Source organism: Pan paniscus, chromosome 19 (genome assembly GCF_029289425.2).
Source record: "Pan paniscus chromosome 19, NHGRI_mPanPan1-v2.0_pri, whole genome shotgun sequence".
Lineage (NCBI taxonomy): Eukaryota > Metazoa > Chordata > Mammalia > Primates > Hominidae > Pan > Pan paniscus.
In genome coordinates, this window is record NC_073268.2 from 51,402,940 (window position 1) to 51,420,346 (window position 17,407).

The window sequence follows — 17,407 nt, forward strand, 5'->3', positions numbered from 1 at the left end:
TGTTTTCATACCCAATGGAATCAAACTAGAAATCAGTTAACAGAAAGATCTGGAAAATCCCAAGATACATGGAGATTTGAAACATATGCTTGTAAGTAAAGTATGGGTCAAAGAAGACAACACAAGATAAATTAAAATTAGAAATAGTGTGAGGGTCTCTCATGGGGGGCATATTGTGATGGTAAGACAGAAATCAGTGGCATCCTTGAAACGGTTGCTGGGAACTGGACTGCACCATCAGCAGAGAGGGCATAGTAGGTCCATTGGCGGCTGAACTATTAGAGGAGATACTGCGAGTGAGGTGCAGCTGCAGATTTGAGGCAGACTCATCAATGGTGAGGGAAGAGCAGCAAATGAGTCATAACCAGGGTCTGACTGCAAGGTGGCAGGATGTCAGCAAAGGCATGACTGGTGAGCTAAAAGGCTGGCTACTGGTTGGTGTCTGAAATGACCCTATGATACAAACTGTCCATGACCTGAGTGCCGAGTAATTGGTGAATAGGCCTGCAGAAGACACAATTATGTGAGGAACTTTGGGAAACCTGCGACAGCAAAAGCCACGGCACACTGAGGCTTGGAAAAATGGTTCCATGGGGATGTAAAGGAGTTGAAAGGTCTGGGTGGTAGTAGGCTTGGAGTTGCTGCATTGTGAGCAATGGCAGGCTAGAATGGGACAGGACCAAGAGGACTCAGAACTAAGCAGTAAGGTCTAAACACACTGTGTGTGCTGGAGGTGATGTCATAGGCACAAAAGCTTGATCCTGGAGGTGGCCCAATCAACCCTAAGTTTTGGATCCTTTCCATCCTGAATGGCTGCGAAGCACAACTGAGATGCCAAGTGTTTCTAGGAGGCACAGGCTGTAGAAACAGTGATAAGGGTGGCCTAAGAGTTAAACTCAATGGGGCCTGAGGCTGCCTCCATACCTTGAGTCTCTACGTATGGAGCTGCAACATAACTTAGCATGGAAAGAAACCTGAAGCCTAACTTAAGAGTGTATTTTTGTAACAAATAGCTGAATCCCAACCAACAAAAGCAGCTGAGATTCAGCCAATCATAGGCTGCCAACATATCAAATCATGCCTAATAAATGCAAATGCAAAGCCATAACTGGTCCAGCTGTTTGTGGACCTCACTTATATTTTCCGTCTATAAATGCTCCCTCCTGCACACGCTTTGGAGCAGAGCACTGACCTCTTCTGGTCCTGAAGGCTGCCTGATTTGTGAATAATTCTCTACTCAATTAAAATCTGTGAAATTTAATTTGTCTAAAGTTTTAAATACATCAGTAAAGGTCTTGCTGGATAGGAATGTAGTCATGGTTGGTGGGTCAGTGTGTGGCCATCCTGGGTGCACGACAGGGATGGTTACAATGAGAGAGTCTTCCAGCAGGTGGAAAAATCAGTATGTGATCTGGAAAGGCATGAACTAGTCTCCAGGGGGTACAAGGCATAGAAGCTTCATGGGCATGAGGTAGTTCCTGGAAGATTGGAAAGATCTGAGTGGGCTCAAGGACTAGATGAGTGTCACAAAAGCGCTAGCCTGTGAAGTTGTCACAGCAATAGAGGGGTCCAAAGAAAAGCTAAGAAAAAAAGGTGAGGAGGTGTTTATGGAAGCTGATCCAGAAGGGAAGCTTGCTATGTGTTAGAAAAAAGCAGACTTCTTATAAGAGAAAGTGGCCTGTGACACAGAAGGCTGCCTGTGGTCAATAAGGCAGTGATATTAGTCAGTAGCATTGTCACATAGCAAGATGGCAGAGTCCACGGGATAGGAGTCAATTAGCAGTGAAGTCCCAGCTTCCACTTCTCATGAGGAAAGATGTGAGTGCCAGAGAGAAGGTGTCATGAGGCCGATGTTGCAACTAATTGCTGGAATTCTGGCAATCCAGCAGTGGAGGCACTGCATGGTGAAAAATCAAAGTGAGAAAAGGGGGTCAAATCTGGAGTGACTCTTGTAGGCAGCACAGTCAGAATCAGTCAGTGTAATGACAATGGGACCCTGAGTCAGCCCAGTCCAGAAGCACCATAAGAAGTTGGGTCCCCAGGAGGTGAACTGGGTCCAGTGGATGGCCTCTGCCTGAGGCACCATTCGAGAGTTCCTAGTTGGGGCCGTAAGTGGAAGCACAGCTCACAGGCTTGCTGACAGTAGTAGTAGTAGCAGTGGTAGGAACAGAAGTCAGGGCACTCCTTCCAACACTGGAGATGCTAATCAAATGGCATTTTAACAGTATGAGCAGGGTCCTGTCCTCACTATCAGGTGTATTTTTGGTACAAATGACCCCGGGGGTGCTTATTGGCACTGGAGGGGCAGTTTCAGGTCTGAGGTTTGTGGTAGACAACGTGGAGTTAGTAGTAAGCAGGCCATACAGTAGAGGACATCAACAGGGAGGCTCCCAGTCCAGAGCATTGCATGGCAGTCATCCTCTGGAGGTTTGCCCAGGATATAGAGATGAGGCCCTGAATGAGAAGCACTAACATAAAGCAAAAGCAGCAGTGGCAATACCCAGGATGGGGTATGTCTGTCTGTAGGCCAGAAATGTGATTCAGCCCAAGTTACCTTATCGCTAGAAACCTAAAGGGGGTGATGTGCTTCCCAGGGCATCTGCCAGGATATTTTTCTAGTCTGCCAGCTGTCAGCTCACTCTCATGCAGGGTTGATTCTGCAGTCGGGTTCCAGAACCCCCAGTGGGACAGCGAGGTGGTGGTGGCTGCCATGTCTCAAAGTGGGATCAAATATAGGGTGGTTGGTGGCACACCCATCCCTATAACAGTAACTGGACAGGGAGAGGTGAGGAGACCCTGAGATGCCAATGCCCATGGTGGGTGGCCCTGAGGTATGGATAGCATCCCTGAGAAGACAGGTAAGTGGAAAACATGATTCAAGGATTCCTTTCCTAGGGCCAGGACAAGGGCTGTGTTAGCATCAAAGTCCAGTTAACCCACAATGGGGTGGCAGGTTGGCCTAAAGAACCATGCAGAAAGACTGAAAGGTGGGTTTGCCTCCTGGGTGTGGAGATGAGTAGTGGCAGCAGTGGGCAGCTGTTAATATGGGCCAGCACCAGGGGCAGACATTAGTGCCAAGAAGGAGTCAAGTGGCCAATGTGTTTACAAAGAAGGGATGTTTTTCCAACAGCCCACACATTCTCTCCATTAGCCCACTGCAGTCTGCTGGTATGGAAGGTGAAATGCCCAGGTGAATGCCATTCCCCAGTGCCCACTGTTGGGTGACCTCAATTGTAGAATGGGTACCTTGGTTGGACTGAATGACATGGGGGTTCCACAAAGGGGTCAGGACTGAGGTAGGAAGAAGACCTTCTGGGCTGTCAACATCAACAGAAAAGCAAGGAGCAGGCTAGAGTAAGTGTCAACAATAGTGAGCATAGCTGGTGAGGCCTGCTCCTTGCTGGAGTAGGCCAATAAAATCGACTTGCCACTTGGCATGTGGGTAGTCACCTCTCCAAATGTGACTAAGGGAGAAAAAAGAGTGATGTCTTATCAGCAGAGCAGCCAGTCTTGGACGGCCCAAGCAAATGAGCTGGATGGGACAAGGAAGCCCCATATGTAAATCTAAGTTAACAGTCAGGCCTAGCTTAGATGTCCCAAAGTCAGGTGTGCCCAGGAGGTCCAGCCGGTCCAAGTACCACAGTCTCAGCTATAAGGGTAGAGTTGTGGGTAAGGCAGTCTGCCTTTTGGTTATATTGAGAGGCAGCATCTTGGTGACTGCTGTGAGCTGACACATGGTGAACAAGTGGCACAATTATTAAGTATCAGCAATGTACCCCCAAAGGGAAGCAACCCCACCCCAGTGCCTGATCATGGTCATCCAGTGTGATGCCACCCACAGCCATCAGCAAAGGCCCCAGAATTGGTGAAGATGTGGATTTCAGGATGGCCTTGGATGGTAGAATCAGGACAATGGCTGTAGTTTCTGCCCACTGAGCTGAATGACCCTTCCTCTGCAGCTGGAAGGGGGTGTCTGAAGCAGAAGGATGGCTAGTAGCTACCCAGATGGCACCTCTGCATGCCCCATCAGTGAAGCAGGCATACCCCTGCTGCAACAATGTGATGGCCCCCCAGCTGGTGGAAGGGCCCCAACTAACCAAAGGCTGAGTGGTAGCTGTTTATTGGAGATCTTCCTCAGGCACACTGGAGGAGCAGAGACTGAAATCCTCATGAGGCACTGAAACTCCTAAGCGTTCGGGCTTGGCTCAGTCCCGTGACTACCATTTCCACTTGGCAAGAAATGGTCGGTGGTGGTGCCCTGTTTGCAAAGATGAGGATCCCAAATCCAAGGCACAATGGGGATCTATTTTTAACGTGATGGGCTTGGATCCTGTCAGTGTCCATCTCAGAGAGGGCTAGGTAAGCTGCAGCCAGCTGTCTCAAGAGAGTCAAACACATTAAACACAGGATTTATGCCAAAAGCCCACTGGAAGAAGAGACCTGGATTGGGTAATCTAAAGCCTCTATGTGTCAAAAAGCAATGTTCTTGAAACCTAAAGCCTACATCTGCAAATCCTTCCTCCAGAGGACCAATAGAAGAGCCTCCTGGACCGCCTGCTGGTCAACCCTTAAAGCTTCTTCTGGAGAAGGGCCTGAGTGAAGGTGGATGTCTCATAGGTGACCTGAAGAATTGAACTTACTGGAGGTTTGGCATATGTTTTCTCCAGAAGCCAAAAATACCAACGATGCCCTGGGTCTTCTTGGTGGAGATGGGAAACCCTGAGGGTGACGAGCCTGAGGCTGACTGGTTGTAGATTTTGTCTGCCTTCCTTACTCTAAATACAGCCTCACAATTTGGACTCGGTGGGGAAAGGATGGGAGCAGGGTGAGGGATAAGAGACTACTACACGTTGGGTACAGTATAGACTCTTCGGGCGATGGGTGCACCAAAATCTCAGAAATCACCACTAAAGAACTTATTCATGTAACCAAACACCACCTGTTCCCCAAAAACCTACTAAAATTTTAAAAAAGTAACAATAGCTTAACGATGTTGAAAAGAATATAAGAATATAATTTGTCTTTCCTGATATAATTACATTTTCAATTTTATTAATTTAAGGGAGTATATTTGGCAATTCAGAAAGATCAAGGGATGAGTACTCTTTGGATTTTTAAAAGGAAACATCAATTAGAATCATTTTGTTTTGCCATAAATAATGTCATATGCTATTTAGTATGCTGGAAATTTTTCTTCTATTATTTGACAAAAATCAAAGATTTATTCCAAAAACTAATTTTCTCAACATCAAAATTTATAATATGAGTAAATTATAATTTTAAAATTTTCCCTTAGAAATTCATGCATTCACAATGTTGATCTCCAGAACAAGGATTGAATACATTAGTCAGACGTCAGTTTCTTGATGTTTTGAATAATATAGCCTGGCAATTTCTTCTGTTTCTTAGCCTTCTGTATATAATACATGGATATTGTCCATATTATTGAAATGCAAATTTATTGAAAGGATACTAGCATGTCCACTGAGATTTATAGTGTATTAGTTTTGGAAAAATCCCATCTCATTATATGAAACTGTACTGAAATAAGAGCAAAACATTTGCAAACCATATAGCTTCAAGTAATTAGTGACTTGTTCAGGCCTGCCCCTTAAATTTTTGTTTTTGGAAGAAATCAATGAGTACAGACTGTTGAACTTGGATACTCCACACTTAAACAATGCCAGTTTAAATTCCATTCTTCCTGTAAAACTAACATTTTACATCCAAAAAAATAAGTAAATATAGCCCCACAATTTGATGGAAATGGCAGGCTGTTGTATCATGTGGGACGATGGCTCATCCCCATTGAGTTGTGTGGTTAGTTGTCAATATGAGGGCCCATTGAACCTCTCCCTCTTTGCTGTCGGGCAGAAGGACATTATCCATATAGTGCCACAAATGGACATCAGACGGCAGTCAGAGGGTAGCTAGATTTAGTCAATGCAACCTTGAGCCAGCAGAGGATTGTTGAGGTAGTCCATCAGATGCCTCCTAATGGTGTACTGTCAGCCTTCAAATCTGAAGGTGAACTGCACCTGATCTTCTTCACAAATAGACACAATAGAACGTGTTTGCCAGGTCAGTAACAAAACCAAGAGGGAGAAGCATTCTGAACTTCTTCCAAGACAATGACAATGCTGGGTAAGGGGACTCTAAAAGGAAGTACAGCCTTGTTGAGGTTGCGGTTTTTAGCAATGAGCCTTCATTCCTTTCCCTGGCCTTGAGAAAGGGCCATTGGTGAGTTAAAAGGTGAGATGGTGGGTTTCAGAACACAAGCTCTATTAACTGGGCAGATCCCCTCTGTGCCTTCCTTGGGTGATATTATGAGGTACTGACCACCTGGAGGAGTCTGGGGAGCTGTAAAAATTCCCAGTAGGCATGACCTACTTCCGTGGAAAGAACTTGGTGGGGTGAGACCTTCAGTTAGGGAACTGAAGTGCCAGAACGTCCAGGCCAATGATAGGAAATGGTCACTGAGAGACGGGCAGGAGAAACACTGGTGCTCATGGGAGAAGGATGAGTCCTACCTTAACAGTGAGCATGGCAGGCATCCTAAGGGCTCATCTTCCTCTCAGTCCATCAACAGGCACAGGAAGGCTGGTGCACTGCATGAGCAAAGCAGAGATAAGAATGACCCATTATCCAGTGTGTAATAAGACTATACACGTCTACAGGTTTGACCACCAGACTTGGATGTGATAATCTGATTGACACAGGAAAAAAAGCATTTGGCTAAATCCATCATATGATTAAAACCCTAACCAAACTAGAAATTGAAGAGTACTTCCACAATCTGGTCAAGGGCATCTAAGAAAACCTACAATAAACATCCTAAACTAAGTTAGTGGGTAAAGAATGTTTACTCCCTAAGATTGGGAACAATACATGAGTAATCACTTTGACCACTTCCATCAACATTCTACTGAAGGATTTTGCTCAAGAAATAATGCTAGGAAAAAAATCAGCCAATGGCTCTTCAAAACACTTAACGTGGAAAGGACACCCTATTCACTAAGTGGTTCTGGGAATAGTGGCTGACCATATGCTTAAGAATGAAACTGGACCCCCTCACTCACCTGTACAAAAATTAACTCAAGATGGATTAAAGGCCTAAATGTAAGACCTAAAACTATAAAGATCCTAGGAGAAAACCTAGGAAAACTCTTCCAGACATGGGAATGCTCATACATTGTTGGTGGGAATGTCAATTAGTTCAACTTCTATGGAAAAAGTAGGGAGGTATCTCAAAGAACTAAAAGTACAACTACCTTTCGACCCAGCAATCCCACTACTAGGTATCTACCCAAAGGGAAAGAAATCATTATATAAAAAGGCACTGCACTCCCATGTTTATCGCAGCATAACTTACAACAGCAAGGTCATGGAACCAAGGTAAGTATCCACCAACGGTTCATTAAATAAAGAAAATGTGGTGCATATACACCACAAAGTACTAGGCAGTCATAAAAAAGAACAAAATCATGTCCTTTGCAGCAACACAGATGCAGCTGAAGGTCATTATCCTACGTGAATTAATGCAGAAACAGCCAAATACTGCATGTTCTCGTGTATTAAGTGAGAACAATGGGTACACATGGACATGAAGATGGAGAGAATATACTCTGGGGACTCAAAAAGTTGGGGGGAAGAGTTGAAAACGTACCTACTGGGTACAACCTCCAATATTTTTGGGTGATGGGTATGCTAGAAGTTCAACCCCCCCCATTGTGCATGTGATATACATATAACAAACAAGCACGTGTACCTTCTGAATCTAAAATAAAATAGAAAAAGAAAAAAGCCAAAGAAAAACATCCCGGGAATCCAGGGAGCAGCGGCTACTGCCTCCACTGCTCACTGCAGCCCGCAGATTCCACGCCGGCAGCTCCTGCCTGCGGGCAGTGGAGCTGCGGAGAATGGCGGGATGGGTCTAGGTGCCAGGGCCAGAGCCCAGGAGGGGCGCTGGGTGGGGGCCTGGTCAGCCTCTGCCTTGCACCGGAGCAGGGGTGCCTGGCGAAACAGGCAACCTGATGCTCTCTGGGCCCTGCCCACGTTCCCCTTCCATCCACCCTCCTTTGCAGATTCTGTGCCTGGGGCCCCCATAGGAAGCGTTCACATCCAGACTCACCAGGCCTGAGATGCTGGAGGATGGAGAAGCGCTTGCCACCGGAAAAATCCTCCAGGAACACATGAACAAAACTTCGCCTGCACCTGGGACATCCTTCTGTACGGTTGGCCTACGAGGCAAGTGTTCTGCACATGCTCCTTAGCTAACTCCAATGCAGAGGAGCACATGAGCCCAACCTCCACGGCAGGTGCAGATCTTTGCCTCCCTTTTATAATGTCTGTATTCAAACGACATATCCTGGAAGCCTCTTTCTGATAGGATGAGAGCAGACTCTGTACTACAACACAGATTGGATAAGTCTCCAACTCTGATTAGTTAAGATTATCCAGTCAGAGCAGGAGACTATTATCCAATAAGAGTTGTCAAAAAAAGTTCCTTCTCACCCAATCAGAACCAAGCTTCCAAGATACAGCAGTTGAGTACAGCCACTGTAAAAGCGAGGCGAAGGCCCATTCTGCCATTTTCTCTTCGTGGAGGTTGGGCTCGCGTGCTGGTCTGCGCTGTGGTCGTCATGGACCGGAAGCGTGTGTGGCGCGCCTGCCTTGAGGCCAGCATCAGGGAAGGGTGTCCCAGGTGCAGGCGAAGCTTCCTTCACGTGTTCCTGGAGGACTTTCGGCTCGCAAGCGCTTCTCCATTCTCCCAGTGTCTCGGGCCTGGTGAGTCTGGATGTGAGCGCATCCCACGGGGCCCAAGGCAGAGAGAGAGAGAGAGGAACGGGGTGGAGGGAGGGAAGCGTGTGCAGGGGCCAGGAGCACCAGGGTTCGGGCTTCCCGGCCCGCCCTCCTGCTGCTGGCGCTGTCACCTCCCTGTGGTCCTGCCTTCTGGGTCCCTGAGGGCCTCCCGTCATCTGGAACTGGAAATAAGTTAGTGAAGCCACGGTTTGTGAATATTTATTGGCCTTTGCGTCTTTGTCTTCATTTTCAGTGCTGGCTTTTCTGTTGGGTTATTTGTGTTCTTACGTTGATTTGAAGAATTTAAAAAGGTATTCTATAAATTAATCCTTTATGGGGTCATTTCTAGTGCAGATAGTTGTTTCTTGTTTTAGTCTGGTCGTTGTACCTTAATTTTATTTCACATTTGTTTCTTGCTAAAATCAATAAGAATCTAATTGATTTTATAGATTGATTTTGTATCGTGTTACCTGGCTTAATTCACATATTCATAGCCATCATTTTTGGATTGTGGTGGGTTTTTCATGTACTTATGTACCTGTAGTTGTGTACTTATGTATTTAAATACTTACATACTTAAATACTTATGTACTTAGTGTCAGCCACATATAATAACAGCTATATTGCTTAAACGTTGGTTCTTACACCTTTATTTTTCTTTATTTTCTTCTTTTATTGTCCCGATCACACCTCCTGAACACGGTGTGTCTGGTTCTGATTCCAGGGAAAAGGTTTCAGTGATCCTGTATTCCTTATGTAGTTTGCTATAATTTCATTTTAGACAAACTTAATCAGATTAAGGAAGCTGCCTTCTTTTACATACGCTAAGAGTTATTTATGACTAATTGTTGAATTTGAATAAATGTTTTTTTTACATAAACTGTAAATCATATGTTTTTCACCTATTTTTCTGAAAATAGGATATTTTACATGAACTATTTTTGGGTGTTAACCAATCCTGCATTTTTTAGTATATCCCACTTGGTAACCATGTGTTACATTTCCATATGTGGTTTAATTCATATGATTTTTTTTTTTAGAATATTTGTATTTCTGTTAATGAAAGAGAGGGCCTATATTTTTTTTTCTAATGTCGTCTTCAGATTGTGGTGTCAGTGTAATGCTGGCTTCACAAAAAAAAAACCAACTGAAAAATATTTCCTGTATTTATTCTCTTTGGAAGAGTCTGAGAAATTTAGGTGTTTTCTGCCTTAAATATTTGGAATATTTCTTTAGGTATGGAATTTTCCATGTGGAACAGTATTTTTGTTGGCTGGTTTGACTTCTAATAATTCAAATCCTTTAGTATATGTAGGAGTTTTCTTGTTTTATGTTATTTCTGTGTCCATTTTAGTAAGTTTATTTTTATTTTTATTTTTATTTCTTGGGGGACAGAGTCTCGCTCTGTCTCCCAGGCTAGAGTGCAGTGGCGCGATCTCAGCTCACTGCAACTTCCGCCTCCCGGAATCAAGCAATTCTCCAGCCTCAGCCTCCTGAGTAGCTGGAATTACAGGTACGTGCCACCATGCCCGGCTAATTTTTGTGTTTCTAGTAGACACGGGGTTTCACTATGTTGGCCAGGCTGGTCTCGAACTCCTGACCTCGTGATCCACCTGCCTCAGCTTCCCAAAGTGCTGGGATTACAGGTGTGAGCCACAGTGCCCAGCTGTATTTTTCAGTAGAGACGGGTTTTCAGCATGTTGGCCAGGCTGGTCTCGAACTCCTGGCCTCAGGTGATCCACCTTCCTCGACCTCCCAAAGTGCTGGGATTACAGGCGTGAGCCACCATGTCCGGCCTAGGAAGTTTATTTTTCAATGTGATGTTATTTGGATTTCTGTTGTCAAACTTGTAGTCCTAAGTATTTCACAGAACCCTCCTAGTGTCTTAATATACTGCTCTGTAGAGCAGGCTTCTCTTTTGATTCCTGATACTGGTTTTTTGTGTCTTTTCTCTTTGCCTTAGTTAGTTTCACTAGTGGTTTCTTAAGTGTATTAATATTTATAAACCAACTTTTTTTTTTTTTTTGAGACGGAGTCTCACTCTGTCACCCATGATGGAATGCAGTGGTGCGATCTCGGCTCACTGCAAGCTCCGCTTCCCAGGTTCAGGCCATTCTCCTGCCTCAGCCTCCAGAGTAGCTGGGACTACAGGCGCCCGCCACCCTGCCCCACTAATTTTTTGTATTTTTTAGTAGAGACGGGGTTTCACTGTGTTAGCCAGGATGGTCTTGATCTCCTGACCTCGTGATCCGCCCACCTCGGCCTCTCAAAGTGCTGGGATTACAGGCATGAGCTACCGCGCCCGACCCCGTAAACCAACTTTTATCCTTGATTTGTTTCTGTTGCATTTTTTTCCTATTTCATTGATGTCTGCTCTTTATTACTTTAATGCTGCATTCTTTCATTTTGATCGTTTTTAATTCTTGAGAAGGGAGTTTATGTGATTGATTGTCAATCTTGTTTTCTATTCTAACAATTTCCTTTAAGGCGTAAATTTCTCTCTAAGCAGGGATTTATCTGACAGCCCACATTTTCTGTCAGGTGTTTCCAAACCCTGTGTCTGCAGCCGCGTTGACCTCCCAGTGTCTCCACCCTGTATCGCCTACAGCCATGTCAGGCCTTGTGTGTCTCCATCCTTGTGCCTGAAGCCTGTATCTTCTTGCCAGTATCACCATCCCGTAATGACTGAAGCCCACGTCTGCCCTTGTGTATTGTCACCTGGTCTGTCCTCTGCCTGCACTTTATGCCCCCTGTCAGAAGTCTCCATTTCTTGCTCCTGCAGCCCGTGCCAGCTGTGTGAGTCTCCATCCTGTGTGCTTGCAGCACATTGCTTGCCTTGAATGTTGCCATCTCCTTAGCCTTCAGGCAGTAGCAGTCCTCCAGTGCCTCAATCCCTGTGTTTGCAGCCCATTCCGATGTTTTTGTCTGTCTGTCCCCTGAGCTTCTGCCCATGCCAGCTTATGTTTGCTACATTCTCTATCCCCCTAATCCATGTCCACAGTCAGTGTTTTCATCCATGCTTTTTGGGCCATGTCTGCACTCGTGTGTCTCCTTCCCCTGTGCCTTCAGCCCATTTCTGTCCTTTTTCTGGATCATTTCTCCCAGGAGACTATGCCCAAAACTCCTATCCCCAGTGTTTGTACCTGCAGCCAGTCTCATTCGTTGAGTACCTCCGTCTGTTGTTACTGCAGCAGAGGCCTGTCACTGAGTGTGCCTGCTTCCCATGCCTGTCTTCCTGTGTCTCCAGCCCTTGTCCATGCAGCCCACATTAGGACTCTTGTGACTCCACCCTTCAGCCTACAGCCACATCTACCTTCGGGTGTCCTTATCTCTGTGCCCCCTGCCCACGCCAACCTTCACCTACTCCTCTGTCCTGCACCTGTACCTATGTCTGTCCCTGGTGTGCCTCTCTGCCATGCAGCTGTAGCCAGTGAGCTCCCTTTTTGTCTGGATCCCCTGTGACTATAGCCCAGGTCTTCTCTCCTGTGACTACAGCCCATGTCTGCCCTTGAATGTCCCCATCCTCTGTGCTTGTCACCCGTCGGCCAGGCCTAGCATGTTTCCACTCTGTGCCTACACCCATGTCTGCCTCCAGGGTCTCCACTCATGGTGCCACAGTTTGGTTCCCGGTCCCTATCCTCCTGGGGTGGATTCTGGCATTGTGTTGGGAGGGAGAAGGTGACCCATGAAAGGGAAGCCTGGAATGATGTAATGGGCAAGGAGGCTGCCATTCAGCAGGCTGCACAGTGGCAGAGAAGACATGGCCAGTCAGAATCCTCCCTGCATCGGGGCACTCACGTGGGTCTGTGCCTGGTGTGGGGAGTAAGGGGAAGCTGGAGCAGGAGGTTTGGAGCCACCTGGCCCTCTTGGGCCTGAGACCTCCCCAGTGCAGGGGCTCCATCACTTCCCTGGTGGTCCTGCCTCCTGGGATCCTGCCCTGCAGTGTTTCTGCAGGAATCCTGTCACCTGGAACTTGCAGTGGCGGGTTTCATGTGAGGTAGAGTTTAGCAAACGTTTATCGGCTTCTATGCCTTACTTTTCTTCATATGCTTTGCTCATTTTGTGCGTGTTTTTGTACGGTCCTTTTTTAAATATTGATTTGAAGGATTTATCTTAAATCTGCAAATTGATCCTTTATTGGCTCATTTTTGTCATAGATACTTGTTCTCTAGTTTGATCATTATTTTCTACTGGTTTCATACTAGTATATAGTAATCTGGTTGATAACAATAATGTATCCAGTAAGTTATTAATTGTAACAGTTTTGGGGTTTTCAGGGATTGTCTAGGCATGTAATAGTGTCATATGCACATAATGACAATTTTTTTGGTTTAAAAATTAATCCTAATACCTTTTTATTTCTTACTGTATTGTTTCTCCACTACAATGCTGATTAAAGAGTGATAGCAGGCATCTTTATCTGGTCCTGCACTGGTGGAAAAAGCTTCCCATAATTCTCTGTTAATTATGTTATATGTTATTGGCTAGTATTAGACTTTATCAGATTTCATCAAATTAAGGAAGTTGCTTTTTTTTTTTTTCTTTGAGATGGAATCTCGCTCTTGTCACCCAGGCTGGAGTACAATGGCTCGATCTTAGCTCACTGCAACTTCCACCTCCCAGGTTCAAGCTATTCTCTGCCTCAGCTTCCCGAGTAGCTGGGATTACAGGCACCCACCGCCATGCCTGGCTAATTTTTGTATTTTTAGTAGAGATGGGGTCTCACCATGTTGGCCAGGCTGGTCTTGAATTCCTGACCTCAGGTGATCCCCCTGCCTCTCCTCCCAAAATGCTGGGATTACAGGCATGAGCCACCATGCCCGGCTGGAAGTTGCCTTCTTTTTTTTATTATTTTTAATTTTTTTGAGACAGAGTTTCGCTCTTGTTACCCAGGCTGGAGTGCAATGGCGCAGCCTCGGCTCACCGCAACCTCCGCCTCCCGGGTTCAAGCAATTCTCCTGCCTCAACCTCCCGAGTAGCTGGGATTACAGGCATGTGCCACAACACCCAGCTAATTTTGTATTTTTAGTAGAGACGGGGTTCCTCCATGTTGGTCAGGCTGATCTCTAACTCCCAACCTCAGGTGATCTGCCCGCCTCGGCCTCCCAAAGTGCTGGGATTACAGGTGTGAGCCACTGTGCCTGGCCGATCCTCTTTTTATGTTTTACTCAAGTTTTTTTGTGTGTGTTTGTGGCTCAGTTTTAAATTTTATTAAATGCTTTAAAAAACTTTTCAGCTAAATGATCTTACTATTTTCTCCTGTATTTTTCTGCTAATGGGATGACTTACATGATTTATTTTGAATGGTAAGGACCTTGCATTTTGGTGTATATTCCATTTAGTATTGATCTAGTATGTTTTCATAGGTGGCTTCATTCATATAATATTTTGCTTAGAATATTTGTAGCTCTGTTTATTTATTTATTTATTTTTATTTATTTATTTTTTTTGAGATGGACTCTTGCTCTGTTGCCCAGGCTGGAGTGCAGTGGCGAGATCTTGGCTCACTGCAAGCTCCGCCTCCCGGGTTCACGCCATTCTCCTGCCTCAGCCTCCCAAGTAGCTGGGACTACAGGCGCCCACCACCATGCCCGGGTAATTTTTTTTTTTTGTATTTTTAGTAGAGATGAGGTTTCACGTGTTAGCCAATATGGTCTCGATCTCCTGACCTCGTGATCCGCCCACCTCAGCCTCCCAAAGTGTTGGAATTACAGGCGTGAGCCACTGCGCCCGGCCCCAGCTGTTTATTAAAAAGGAGATACATACTGTTTATGAAAGAGGTGACATAATTTTATTCATTTGTGTTCCATAACGTGTCCTGGTCCAAATGTGTCCTCAATGTAATGCCAGCTACACAAAAAAGTTTTTAAATATTATCTTTATTTTCATTTTAGTGTTTTTCTTTGTATGGACTATTCCATAATTATGAGCTGGGAGTTTTACTTCTGGAACATTTTTGTTTGTTGGTTTGATTTTTTTTTCCAAGAATTTATTCAATTTGTTTAGTAGACTAGGAGTTTTTCTATTTCATGTTATGTTTGGGTCAGTTTGGGTAAGTTGGTTTTTAAATGTGGTGCATTTTGTTCTCTGTTGAATTTTTAGACCCTCATATTTCACAAAGTCCTCTTAAGTTCTTGTTAAGGTCCACAGGCTCAGTGAAGAATGTGTCTGTGTTGATTTCTGATATTGATGGTTTGTGTTAACTTCTCTTTTTCCTAATCACATTGACTAATGGTTTATTGATGTTATTTGTTGATTTGTTTTTGTTGTGCTTTATTTTTTATTTATTGATGTCTGCTGTTATGTTTTTTATTGCCTTTATTCGGTATACTTCCAGTTTGATTGTTCCTTAGCTTTGATCCCTGAGAAGGGAGCTGAGATGATTGATTTTCAGTCTGTCTTTTCTGACATCCTCACTTAGGGTGTACGTTTCCACTAAGCTCTGATCTAAGCATCTCCTGTATGCACTCAGCTGTTTCCAACCCCTGTGCCTGCAGCACTGTCTGTCTCCCAATGTCTTCACACCTGTGTCCCTGCACACATGCCATGCTTTGTGCATCTCCATCCCAGTGCCTGATCTGCAGGTTCTCTCCATGTCTGCCCTTGTGTGTTGTCAGGTTTTGCCGTCCTCTCAGCCTACAGTACAGATCTTGCCTAGATTGTCTCCTTCCCCTGCGCCTGCCTCCCATGCCAGTCTTCATTTGTCTTTGGTCCCTCTGCATGTAGCCCATGTCTTCCCTCATTTGTATCCATTCCTTGTCCATGTGGCCCATGTCAGGATACCTGGGTCTTCATTCATCACCTAGAGGTCCATATCCATCCTCAAGTGTCTTCATTCCCCAGCTGCCCTGTGCCTGCAGGCATATCTGTCCTCAAGTGCTGCCATACCATGTGCCTGTGGTCAGTGTCTTCCTTTTGTATCTGAAATCCTTGTGGCTGCAGTGCTGCCTTCTCATGTGTCTGTCCCCATTTCTTCTGCTGCACCCTAAAGGTCTCATGTGTCTCCATCACCTCTTCTGCCTCGGGTTACAAGTGACATAGTTTGGTTATGTGTTCACTGAAGGACGATTTGATTCCTTCCAGGTTTTCGTCATTGTGAATAAAGCTGCTGTGTGTATTTTCTTGTTGGTTTGTATGTGGATGTGTTTTCACACCAGTTGGGTAGATGTGTAGGGCCACGGTTGCTGCATACTATGTGATGCTGCAGTTTCCTTTGCAATAACATGCCGTGCTATCTTGTGAAGTGGCTATGCCATTATGCAGTCTCCCCAGTAATGAAGGAGAGTTCCTGTTCTATATCCTCACCAAGGATTGGTAGTGCTGGCTTTTGCTTGTTTGTTGTTTATGTAACTGTCCTAATTGATGTATAGGCTGTCTATCTCATTGCTGTTTTAATTTGCTTTCCTTAGCGTACAGTGCATTACTTTTTTCTTCTAATTCCCTAGTGTTCACCATGTCTTTATATGCTGATTTTCCATCAGAATATCTACTATTGGGAGGTATTGCTACATATATTTGTCCATTTGTTAAATGTAGTTTATTTTCTTACTTTCGAATTTTGCAAGTTCTTGGTATATTTTTCATGCAAGTTCTTCTTCAGATATGTGTTTTGTAAATACTTTCTTTAAAGATAAGTCTGGCAAGGATGCCCTCTCTCACTACTCCTATTTAACGTAGTATTGGAAGTACTGGCCAGGGCAATCAGGCAAAACAAAGAAATAAAGGGTATTCAAATAGGAAGAGAGGAAGTCAGATTGTCTCTGTTTGCAGATGACATGATTCTGTATTTAGAAAACCCCATCATCTCAGCCCCAAAACTCCTTAAGCTGATAAGCAACTTCAGCAAAGTCTCAGGATACAAAATCAATGTGCAGCAATCACAGGCATTCCTATACACCAGTAATAGACAAGCGGAGAGCTAAATCATGAATGAACTCCCATTCACAATTGCTACAAAGAGAATAAAATACCCAGGAATACAACTTACAAGGGACTTGAAGGACCTCCTCAATGAGAACTACAAACCACTGCTCGAGGAAATAAGAGAAGACACAAGCAAATGGAAAAACATTCCATCCTCATAGATACGAAGAATCAATATCGTGAAACTGGTCATACTTTGGTCATAAATTCAAAGTAATTTATGGATTCAATGCTATGCCCATCAAACTACCATTGACATTCTTCATGGTATTAGAAAAAACTACTTTAAATTTCATATGGAACCAAAAAAGAGCCTGTATAGCCAAGACAATCCTAAGCAAAAACAACAAAGCCAGAGGCATCACGCTACCTGACTTCAAACTATACTACGAGGCTACAGTAGCCAAAACAGCATGATACTGGTACCAAAACAGATATATAGACCAATGGAGCAGAACAGAGACCTCAGAAATAACAAGACACATCTACAACCATCTGATCTTCAACAAACCTGGCAAAAACAAGCAGTGGGAAAGGATTCCCTCTTTAATAAATGGTGCTGGGAAAACTGACTAGCCGTATGCAGAAAACTGAAACTGGACCCCTTCCTTACACCTTATAAAAAAATAAACTCAAGATGGATTAAAGATTTAAATGTAAAACCCCAAACCATAAAAACCCT

General features: G+C 44.6%; 1 pseudogene; it reads right to left on the reverse strand.

Moving 5' to 3' along the window:
- LOC100979191 (TBC1 domain family member 3D-like) overlaps window positions 1-17,407 on the reverse strand; it is a 60,475-nt pseudogene that overhangs the window by 17,430 nt on the left and 25,638 nt on the right.